The sequence below is a fragment of the Tasmannia lanceolata genome, unplaced genomic scaffold (genome assembly GCF_043159265.1).
Source record: "Tasmannia lanceolata isolate RefF3 unplaced genomic scaffold, GAP_Taslan_0.1 ptg000002l, whole genome shotgun sequence".
Lineage (NCBI taxonomy): Eukaryota > Viridiplantae > Streptophyta > Magnoliopsida > Canellales > Winteraceae > Tasmannia > Tasmannia lanceolata.
Window position 1 is genome coordinate 34,356,940 of NW_027518679.1, and position 12,712 is coordinate 34,369,651.

General features: G+C 38.9%; 1 non-coding gene across 1 annotated transcript; it reads right to left on the minus strand.

The window, feature by feature from the left end:
* Positions 1–3,639: 3,639 nt before the first annotated feature.
* On the minus strand, positions 3,640–3,712 carry TRNAK-UUU (transfer RNA lysine (anticodon UUU)). The gene has a single exon. It is a non-coding gene; the product is annotated as a tRNA-Lys (tRNA).
* Between the last annotated feature and the right edge of the window lie 9,000 nt (positions 3,713–12,712).

Genomic DNA, 12,712 nt, shown 5'->3' on the forward strand with positions numbered 1-12,712 from the left:
GTTTCTGCCGTCGGATTAAGTGAACGCTCCAGATTAAAAATTTTACCATACTCTTACAAAAGGTAGCCGGTAACTCTCATCTTCCTCTTTTTCGAAATTTTCAGGCCGAAAAGCCCTTCATTTCCTCATCCTTCATCGTTTTAACGGAAAAAAAGGCCCAAAAAAAAAGAAAGTAAAAAAGCGATCATATTTTGGGCTTTTGTTTTTTGTGTCTTCAATCTTGTTTTATCCTCTCCTCACTCAGTCCCTCTCGTGTCTAATCTCTCTCCCACCCTCATAAGCTAATATTCTAGAAAAAATCAAGGCTGCCAAGTATGCCCCTTGTTGGGGTTCCACGTGAGCAAAGATCCCTCATCGGATAAGTTGATTGATGTGGATGGGCTTATATGGGAATGGGCAGCCTCCCCTTAACGGCTAGCTTTTAAGGGTGAGTTATACCCGGGTCCCAACAAGTGGTATCAGAGCCGGGCCGTGGCAACCCCGGTGTGTGCCTCTGAGGCCGGAAAAGTCCCTCAGGGAAGATCTTGGTAACCCCGGTATGCATCTGAGGATGTGTGGGTGTGGGTGAGTGCGTGGGGGCGGGGGGTGTCGATGTGAAAGCAAAGATCCCACATCGGATAAGTAGATGGGATGTGGATGGGCTTATAAGAGAATGGGCACCTTCTCCTTAACGGCTACCTTTTAAGGGTGAGTTTTACCTGGGTCCAAGACCTTGTTTGGATTGCAGGAAAATCATTGTCTTGAGAGAGTTTTTCTTAGGTAATTTTTTCGTTTCCACAATTTAGAGTCAAATGATAAATTTTAGGGATATTACTGCAAATTAATGATCCCTGTAAATAATACTTAACTTCAATGGTTCAATTCACCCTTTAACATGTAATCAAGCAAGGAAAAAGCATGAGATTTTGAAAAAAAAATAAAAAATAAAAGATATATATATATATATATATATATATATATATATATATATATATATATATAGAGAGAGAGAGAGAGAGAGAGAGAGAGTGAGAAAACGGTTCCTACACATATGTGTAGAGAGTTCTCTACACACTAGCTTAAAATACAGTGGGGGCCCACATTGTTTGGGTGATCCAAGCCATCAATTTTAAAGGCCCTCACATAGATAGGGTGTCTACAAAAAATCAGATCCATATGATCATCCCAACCCTACGATTTGTGGAGGTAAAATGGATGTCTTTAAACCTTCACAAATTAGTCCATTTTTTGCCTCCACAGTTCGAATGGTTAGGATGATCCTATGGATCTGATTTTTATATATGAGAGAACGGTTCCTACACATATGTGTAGATAAGTTATCTACACACTAGCTTAAAATACAGTGGGGGCCACATTATTTGGGTGATCCAAACCATTCATTTTTAAGGCCCTCACATAGATAGGGTGTCCATAAAAAATCAGATCCATAGGATCATCCTAACCATTCGAACTGTGGAGGCAAAAAATGGACTAATTTGTGAAGGTTTAAAGACATCCATTTTACCTCCACAAATCGTAGGGTTGGGATGATCCTATGGATCTGATTTTTTGTAGACACCCTATCTATGTGAGGGCCTTTAAAATGAATGGCTTGGATCACCCAAACAATGTGGGCCCCCACTGTAATTTAAGCTAGTGTGTAGAGAACTCTCTACACATATGTGTAGGAACCGTTCTCTCTCTCTCTCTCTCTCTCTCTCTCTATATATATATATATATATATATATATATATATTTTATTTTATTTTATTTTCAAAACTTTTCCAAAAAATTCTTGCAATCGAAGCAGGGCCTAAATATCATTTCGAGTGCACAAATCAGTTTTGACTTGCAATCGGTTCTCAAAATCCGAAACAGATAGTGCCTAATTCTTTGGAGAAGAAAACGATAGAAAGACATTTAATCCCGGCATTTTGGCCTCTATGAAAACATGAGTAAGCCTGCAAATTCATGCCAATTTCATATTCAAATAGGCCACTTCAGCTCATTAGCCACTCCTGTAGTTCTGATGATGTAAGTTGTTGGTTTCACGGAGGAGATTAAAAGGTGATAAAAACAGTAAAAGTGGGGAGAGAAGAGTTTGCGGAAACGGAAAATGGAACCGTAAAATTGCCTGTTAACATCGTCTCAAATCAGAAAATGGAGCCTTAAAATGGAGGGTGTTCCTCGGAAGAAGAGACGTCGAGAGAACTGTTGGGGTTCCACGCAAAAGCAAATAGTCCCACATCAGATAAGTGAAATGGATGGCGATGGGTTATAAGGGAACGGGCACCCTCCCTCTAATGGCTAGGTTTTAGAGGTGAGCTCTACCCAGTTAGATTCCCTACAAATGGTATCAGGGTGTGGTAACTCTGGTTTTTTTGAAATGTCCCTTGGGGAAGCTCTCGGAAAACCCAATGTAGTATCTCGTAATTCCCACACTGTCCATGTTACTTCCGTGTGGAGGGGGAGATTGTTGGGGTTTCACACAAAAGCAAAGAGTCCCACATTTTTAGGGGTGAGAACCCCAGTTTGCCTCCAAGGGCGTATCTCGTGGTTCCCACGTTGTTTCCGCATGGATGGGGAGATTGTTGGGGTTCCATGCAAAAGCAAATAGTCCCACATCGGATAAGTGAAATGGACAGGGATGGGTGAAATGGATGGGGATGGGTTATAAGGGAATGGCGGATGGGTTATAAGGGAATGGCCACCCTCCCTCTAATTGCTAGTTTTTAGGGGTGAGTTCTACCCGGTTAGATTCCCTACAAGAACTTCCTATAGAGGAAAAGCCTTTAGAGAAAAGTTGGCGGCTTCTTACGGCACGGGCGGTACACGCTTTTGCACTGTGTCGCCGCGATGTAGGCTACATCACTGTGTCGCCAGTATGTAGCCTCTAGCTCAATTCGTTAAGGCTCTGTTTGGTTAGATGAGATTTTAGTTGAAGTAGTAGTCAACAAGGAGGTGACAAGGGTGGGATATGTGGACTTGTCTGAGAAGATTAGAGGGAATTTTGGAGAATTTTGGTAGTGTGTTTAGTTAGATGTCAAAAGCATGTGGGAGAATGGAGGGGTGTCATTAACAAAATAAATAGTAGAAGAGAGAGAGAGGAGAGAGAAAGAGAGAAAAAAGTAATGATTACACTTGGCATTTCATATTCTACTCTTCTCCCTTCTAAATTTTACCAAAAACAAGGTTTGGCATTGGAAAAGTAGGGGAGGGGACAATCCCGCCACATAGGTGCCACCTAAGCCAAAAGCTAATAATTATGTCTCTTCCATGTCTAGAAGTCCAATGGGATTTGAGCTAAAAAATGACAACCAAACAACATTCGGTATTTCATATTCCTATAAATGCTTAGCCGTCTTCCCTACTTTTTGCAACCAAACAGAGCCTAAGGCTTTTATCCTTCATCTCCGAGGTGGTGGGGTTCAATCCCAGCTTACTCACCATGGGTTACCAAGGGCATGTACCCTACTTAAAATTATTATTTTTACCTCATGCTCCCCACACTCACCGCCCACCCTCTGACCCTCTCAAGTCTCTATCTCTCTCCCACAATTGGCCCGACAAATATTCAATGGAATATTTTTTCATGGTTGTCGAACATTTTTCTAAACTCAACCCAACCCAAAACCCCATGAAAAAGTTTAAAAATTTAAACGCCATCCGTGGGACTCGAACCCACGACCACGTGGTTAAAAGCCACGCGCTCTACCAACTGAGCTAGAACGGCTTATTTATCATGTTTGTCAAATATATTTTAAATAATTAAATATAAATAACTTTTTTTAGGGAATGATATATTTGCCCCCTTTTCTTCCCAGGGCCACCCTCTCTAGTGTATTCCCTTTAGTTTTACAAAGTAGCCTGAACATACCCTCATGCATATTGGCCTCTCGAGCATGTGGTTTCTGTTCAAATTTCTTTATGCAAAGGCCCGATTGGATGCACAATAAAAGAATTTTTTCTTTAACAAAATTTATTTTCCATCCCAAGTCAGAAAATGTCACTTTATGCGTATTTTGGTCACAAATTGATGGCGTGTACGAATTTGCAAAATTCACTCAAATGTGATGGCTCTTTGTAAATTGTCAAACTAGAAGACTTTTTTGCAAATAAAACAAATAGAAAACTTCTTTTACAAAAACACAAAAGGAAATGATATTTACGCCCCTTTTGATCATCAGGGACACCCACTGATGGTCAACGTTGCAATCAAAGCCCTTGAATTTTTCTGACATCAAGTACATCAGGCGTCCTTTTGTCATTGATACACTGACACCGGGTGTGCCCGGTGATCAAAAGGGGCGTAAATATCACTTCCCAAACACAAATTATTGTAGCTTCCTATGAATGTATGCTGCGTTTAATTCACCATTTTCATGTGTAATCAAACAATGGAAAAATTGGGGCTGAGCCTCTAGCTCAATTGGTTAAGACTTTGCTATACAACCTTGAGGTCAGGGGTTCAATCCCAACTTACCTACCCAAAAAACAGGAAATTCAGAAAAAGTTTTTCTTTTCCAAACTTTTCTAGGAGATTTCTGCAATCCACATAGGGCCAAAGGAAATTCTGGATAAGTTTTTCTTTTCCAAAGAGGAAACTATGAAAAGATGGAAATTAACTTGTAAAAAGACCAAAAATGCCCGTGACGGATAGTGATGTGTTTTGAGTGACGAATAGTGATGTGTTTTGAATCATGGGTGTGGGAATATTATTTCTATATATTCTAGCATTCTTGGCTAATGCTATGCATGGGTGTAAAAAAAATGGGCCCCACCCCATCAAGATATGAGATGTAGAATGGTGGGTCCCATCCTACATGGGCACGGGTGGAGATCATGGGACCCATCCCATCAAAATATGAGGCAAAATGGTGGACCCCATTATGCATTGGATGGGTTTGAGTTGAGTTGGTGGGACCCACCCTTGATTCAAAACATATCAATGAGTACCACGGTTATTTTGGTTTTTTATAAGGTAATTTTCATCTTTTCACATATAAGGACACTAGTAAAAAAGGATGCACCTGCGACTGAGAGTCTTAGCAAACAAGATAATATTGCATAAGAATTTTAATTCATACTATGCTAACATAACAATCGCTATGGAGCCCACTTGGCAACTTCTGAAAAGCAAGACAGAAAGAAAAGCAAGATGAAGATGCTCCGAGCATGAGGTACCACAAATGCGTAGTTGCATATAAATTGATTGATGAAGTGGTAGAAGAGCAATGACTAATAGCCAGGCTCCCTAAAATGGGCGTAAAAATAAAATGAGCATAAAATTTGTTTTACAAACCTTAAAAATGGGCATAAAATTTGTTTTGCGTACAATTTTGCGTGGAAAGAAAAGGTAAAAAGATAAAAGTTTTTTTATGATCAGTTTGGTTAAAAAAAGCACAGTTAATAAGGAAAAGTAATTTGACCTTTTCATGAAAAAAAAGTGTCTTTCGTTGTTTTTTCAATTTGTTTATTTCAACGTATTAACAAGAAGTTTGTACAAAGACTTTGGAATCCATTTTCTATTCAACGAGCACTTTGGCAATTCATTTTTTTTAAATGGTAGCCAACTTTATTGCAAAAAAAGGAGGACAAGATGGTCTGAATACAGAAAACAAATCACAAGGTGGAGAGCCACATAGTCTTCAAAGCTTTCAACTATAGGGGATTGAATCTACTTGTCCAGAATAGGAGAGATGGTTGTGAATTTTAAGGTAAAACAAGAAGTTTGTACAAAAACTTCGGAATCCATTTTCTATTCGACGGGCACTTTGGCAATTCATTTTTTTTGTCCTTCTAACTCCTCCATGAAAAGTAATGGAATAGAGTAGGTCATCCCTTATGAAATGTCAAGTGGTGAGTAATAATTATTTTTTGTTGGTATCGTATGCATGTGGGATTATAAATGGTTTCAGACATTGCCTAACGTGATTGATCTTCTCAGAGGGAAGATCAATCCTCTTGGTTCCTAAGTGTCTTTCGTTGTTTCGTAAGGGCTGACCTACTCTATTCCATTACTTTTATGACCAATTTTTTTCGTTGTTTGGAAAAAAAGTGTCTTTCGTAATATCAAACTTTTTGTAATTTGACCCTCACATAGTGAATAGGGAAAAATAGTTTTTTCGTCATCGTTAGGGGTGTAACTCGGGTCAGGTTGAGGCCAACTCGACCCAACCCGAGGAACCCATTTTTCCAACCCAACCCTACCCAACCCGATGTCCAACCCGGCTGGGTTCAACCCAACCCAACCCGATTTGCAATTTCCTCAACCCGAACCAACCCGATTTCCAATTCGGGCTGGGTTGGCTCGGGTTGACCCGATTTGATATGGTACCAATTGTTGACCACCTCAACTCAAGCCGAGTTGTTTTGGATTTTGGGAACCAATAGTGAGTCACCAATAATCAGTTTTTAACTCACAATCGGTTCTCAAAATCCAAAACAAACAGGGACTAATAATTAACAAAGGGAAATGTTATCCGCACTACTATATTTTGATGATCACAGTCCTCACTTGATTAAAGTACGGTATAGCCTGCACCATAGGATTATCCAAACCGTCCATTGTGGACTGTGGAGACTATTTCAATGTTGATAAAGAAAAATACATATACAGAATTTCTTCAGATGGAACCCAAACTCAGGTTTCGGGTCGGGTCGGGTTGCCCGACACCCCAACTCGACCCAACCCGATTTCCAATTCGGGTTGATTTTTCCCAACCCAACCCAACCCGATTTGCGAAAAATCTTAACCCAACCCAACCCAAATTTGGGTTGAACCCGACCCCCGTGGGAACATCCAAGTAACAACGATGGTTTCAAATTATATATAGTGCTAATGTCCTCACTGCCATATTTTATAATGGCACTACTCACCATATTTTGATGATCGCACTCCTCACTTTATTAAAATGTACGGTATGGCCCGTGCCATAGGATGATCTTTCCGTCCATTAGGTGGGTCACTGCCTAAATAGGTTGTGCCCTAAAAATAATTTTCATAGGTTGATCATAACCCTCTGATCTATAGAGGGTTATAGGTTGATCCAAATCGTCCATGTGATGGAACACAACATCAATCAGTTGTGCTTGTAAAATCATTTACATAGGCTGATCGTAGCCCTCCAATCGATAGAGGTTTCCATAATTGTTGTTCCTCTTCAGGTGCTCGGCATCCGTCAATATTTTGTAACTTGTCTCGAATGCGTCATATAACGTAGTTTTTTCGTCATTGTCATATGTCTATAACTCTTTTTCGTAGTTTTTTCCGTAATTGTCATAGACAGGTACCATATGGCGGTACTTTTCGTATGCAATTGACGATTGTACCCTCAAATCATTTCTCATTCAGACAAACTTCTAGCATTAAAATGACGTAAATGCCCCTAGCTAATAGGATACATTAGGAAGTTTTTCTAAAAGAAGGGCATTGAATTATCATATGTACATTATTTTGTGGGAACAATCAATTTATATTGTGGCCCATTAAATGGACGGTTTGGATCATCCTATGATACAGGGCGTACGATTCTTTTGAAAAATACTTGATTGTACGGACTTACACCATAGGTTGTATGCCAAAAATCATTTCCATAGGATGATCCCAACAGTTACGGGGTTTCCAAAATATGTCATTTATCTATAGATTGTAGGGATGCGATCCTCCTTTGGGAATGATCAAATGGATGGTTTGGATCATCCTATGGTGTAGGCCGTAAAATAGTCACTCCAATTTTTGATAGGTAAGTTGAGGTTTTGTGAGGACCCCTACCGGCTTATTAAAAAATAGTTCACTACATGGGCTTACACCATATATATTGTAACAAAAATTTTGTGACAAAGCTTGCAAACCAAAAACATATTCTTACACTCCCTATTAAAAAAAAGAACTGTTTAACTTACACCATAGGATAATCCAAACCGTCCAATTGATGGGCCACATCGTAAATAGGATGTTCCGAAAAAACCCATTTCGATGCGATGATCCTAGCCCTTGCAGAACGGCATATTTAGGAAACATTTATTGATTGGAGGGTTGTAATTATCCTATGGAAATGAATTTTGTCACTCAACCTACTTACATTGTGGCCCATCAAATGTACGGTTTGGATCATCCTATGATGTAAGCCATACAGTACTTTTTGAAAAACAATACTCACTATATGGACTTACACCATATATAAAAACTCTCATAATCACATCATTTCCTCTAAAATCATGGGGAAATGGGTCAAGCGGGCCGGGTCAAAGTGACGCGGAAAATTTTACGGGTCATTGGGCTTGGACCCGCACCCGCCCCGTGAGGGCCGGGTCGGCCGCGGGTCAAATGGATTTTTGACGTATGGCCATACCGTACTTTTAATAAAGTGAGGAGTGCCCTCATCAAAATACAATAGTGCGGATAACATTTCCCTTTTTTTTGTATAGGGATTTGCTAGCCACCTTCGCTGAGCGTACTTTTCTGCTTGTCGCCCATCCTTTGCTGCAAAGATCGGTAGAAGTGAGATTTGTGCAAAGGTGGCTAGCAATATATAATAGCAATAAATAATAATTGTGTGCGGGTACTACGTTTTAAATGAAAAATTATGGGAACATGGAAGCAAAGCAGAAAAATTACGAAGAAAATACATAACGGGGTACTAAACTATGACAATTACGGTCAAAACTGCAAATAAAATTGAAAAAATTATGACAATTACGGAACAAAAAAGGCATAAAAGGAGACAGCTGGCTTTTTTTTATTTAACTCATGTGCAAGGGCATATGAGAAGGGGAAATGACGAAAAAGAAGTAGTAAAAAAGGACATAAGTGGGAGTTTTACGGAAATTAAGGTGGGACACATAAGGCAATAGCAGGAAAGAAGCAGACGATTTTTCAGGGATTTTCCCTTTTAGTAGTAAAGGATTTTGCTTTTTTAGGGATAAAAAAAATTCTACCACCCATATTTTGGTCACAAATTGATTGCATGACCAAAATTCACTCAAATGAGATGGCTCTATTTGTAAATTATCGAACTACAACACTGTTTTTGCAAATAAAGCAAAGTAGAAGGCTTCTTTTGCAAAGCCTCTAATTTACAGTAATGATATCCATCTAATTAAGCCATAATCATATCATCCGGACATTCGCCTCTAAGATCCCATTCGTTTTAGATTGTGACAACCAATTGTGAGACCCCCAAATAGATGATTGGACTCAATTGGTTCGGGGAGCTCACAGTCCGTTATCACAATCTAAAACTAACAGGGCCTAAGTGTTGGAAAATAATTTTTTCTGGTGCCTGTTTGGATAGCAAAGATAAGTTTGGAAAGGGAAATTTTTGTAGAATTTCTTCCTCTCAATGATGGATTAGACATGAAAAAAATAATTTGAACCAATGCAATTGAAATTGTATTTAAAAGGACCTTAAATTTATGATAACATCATATGTTATAAGCTTTAACCATATCATTTACCTCTACATGTTTGAACCAAAGATTTTTTTTCTTCTTGCAATCCAAAGAGGGGACTCACAATCAGTCCCATAAGTAACCATATCATTTCCCTCACAATAAGTTCTCAAAATCCAAAACAAATAGGCCTAACTGTAAATTTGAGTCAAATAATCAGTTCTGGATTCACGATCAATTCTCAAAATAAAAAAACCAAACTGGGCATTTAGAATTTTTGATTATGAGTCCAAAACTGATTATTACACTAAAAAATAAACGTAAATTTGAGTCTGATAATCAGTTTGGGCCCACAATAGTTGCAGCAATCTAAAACGAATTTTGGAGAATTTCTATTATTCTTGAATTTCTCAGATAAATTACAGAGAGAATTGATGGTGGTTATAAAGAGCGCTTAGATAATAAACATAGAGATAAATTAAGGTAAGTATGGAAGAAGATATGTGTAGAATATTCTAACTTAATTACTAATCAAATCTAGTTTCCTGATCTATTTATGTTATCTCCGCTAGCCAACTTGGCCAGTATAATAAGATGATCCAACGGTGAGATTTCCACATAATCCACGACTGAGATCTTATGAGATCTCACATATTCTAACAAAGAGGGCCTTAATATGTGATCATCAGATCATGGGTCAAAATAATAGGGACTTTGCCTAACTTACGGGCTTTTCCAACCACAGACAAACCATACTAGGTGTTTAACTGGATGGTAAAATATCGCGAGATATATAGCGAGATGATATGTACCTAAAATTAGAGTCCTTCAATGGCGTGCCTTCTCTCACGACACGTGTCTAAGGACCGAGTTTTTAGGCGAGCCGCTCTTGATGCGTGACGGGTGTCAAGTATACGACACCTTTGACGGGATAACCATAAAGAGATCGTGACGTCGTGTTTTCGACACCTTCAATAAACCCGGTCCCACCACCTCCACCACACAAAAAAAAATTCCAACTTCCCTTATCTCCGTAACTAACGCCGTCAAATCTCTTGGCTCTCCCGCCTGCCAGCTTCATCATCCCTGGACTAACGCCGTCAGCTTTAACGTCACTTTCTCTCTCAGATAATGCGCTCAAAGCCTCAAACGGCTTTTTCCACGTGGATTCCGTCTCCAATCCTACGTGGCATAGAAAAAAAAAAGAACAGACGTTAACGGGAAAGCGCCACCTGTATTTCCGTAAAAACTACCGACATAGTTACAAAATACAAATTATGAAATGACGAAAATATTCCTAGGCATCAGATAATTTCTCATTCTTTTAATCTCTACATGCACGTGCGGTTTCAAGGCGAATTGCTAGGAATCTCCTCTTCCATTTTCCATGCATTTTACTTCAATGCCCTCCTAATCCACTTTGTAAAATTGCAATATTAGGGTAAATAATTGCAAAAATCTGTTTACACAATTGGATGATCCAAACCGTCCATTTGTTGGGGCACAATGTAAATAGGTTGTGCCCAAATAATCATGTCCATAGAATGATCCTAGCCCACAGATGTATTGCAGGTTTCAATATATGCAGTTCCTCTATAGATAAGAGGTCATTGATCATCCTCTTCACATAATTTTTTGAGCACAACCTATTTATGTTGTGGCTTATCAAATTGATGGTTTGGATCATCCTATGGGATAAGCAGTACAATACACGTACAGGACGGGAGGTACACATAGCATGAGGGGGCCATGGCCCCATGACTTGCAAAATTCCTTTATTATTGCCCCCTGATGACCAATGCAGCCAAGTATAAATTAGTCCGGCCTCACAAGTGTAAATTCTTGGCTCTACCCCTGGTAGTCGTACAATACTTATTGGAAAACACTAGACTCTACGGGGGCTTACACCATATAAAAACTTAAATAATGTGAGGGCCTTTTAGTCCAATTAAAGTATTTGGTCCCTTTTTTTCTCATCTTTTATTAGGAATGATTGACTATATATTTATTTTTTCCACCCAAAACAAAGGAACACATGCATTTAAAGACGCAAAAGAAAAGGAACATGTGCATTTTCTATTTATAGCTGAAAAAAAAAAAAAAAAAGACAAACAAAATGGACATAGGAAGAGAATTTAAAATTAAGAGGGGTATTTATGTCAATCCATATTGTTTTTTTACCTTATCCTGGAAAACCTTTCACCCATTATTTAATTTTCCACTTCTCAGAATAATTTTCTTAGGGAGATGATATATTCACCCCTTTGCAGTACGCATCGCCCCATTATAAAGTGAACAGTGGGCAACTTTAACTCTTTTTGACGTCAAATCAAGTTAAAAGGGGGCGAATGCGTACTGCAGATGGGTGAAAATATCATCGCCCTTTTTTATCGTCAAACCACGCCCCTAAATTTTGGGCATCTTATATCTTTGTTTATGGAATATTCTTGCGTGGTCGCAAAAAGGAAAATTACATGATGCACCTCCTATTATTAGTCACAATATCTCTAATAAACTTTACTAAATAAATTCAAATTGAATATACCTAAATAAATTTAAAAATTGCTACAATGCCATTTCTCTAAATAATATGAAATATGATGAAATCCTTCCATAGGCGAACTAGTAAGTACCCCATAGTGGGTTCTACTTTTCAATGATCTAAACCGTCCATCTGATAGTCCCATTCACGTTCAACTAAAAAATTACACATTACTTGATCTTACAAAGGTGAAACCCAATGTGCAATAGTGGACGAGCCAATTGAGGATTGGCCACCGTTGGATCGATTGAAGTAATGGGACCCATGTATATATATGTGGTGGAGATTGGTTGGGAATACATGCAGAGGATTTATACGTGGTTTTCAAAAAGAAAAATAAATAAAATGATGAAAATTATGAGGAAGACGATTTTTTCGCCCCCACTGTAGGATAATGCGCCCCCTTTGTTAACATGAATTGTGGGCAGACGTCAACATTTTTTGACGTCAAATCAAGTGAAGAGTGGGGCACATTATCCGACAGAGGGGCGAAAACATCGTCCTCCAAATTTAAAATCCAAAAATCCGATTTCTTATCACATGTCGGATATGCAACGTCGTGTAATAGAGGGCCCACCGTACGATCCAAATTCTATCCACGCGGCGTCCATCTACGAATTAGAGGAAGTGTAGTGGATTATCCTGAAAGAACGAACAGGTCTAGGTAGTTTTGGTGACTGGCGGTAGGCGGGAGATGTTGGGTTTTTTACCGGATGAGCCGGTTGTATGGGTCAAAATTATAAGAGCTGGGGTTTAAGCAAAAGTTTGGGGTGGTTTTTTGAGGGTTTTGGGAATCAG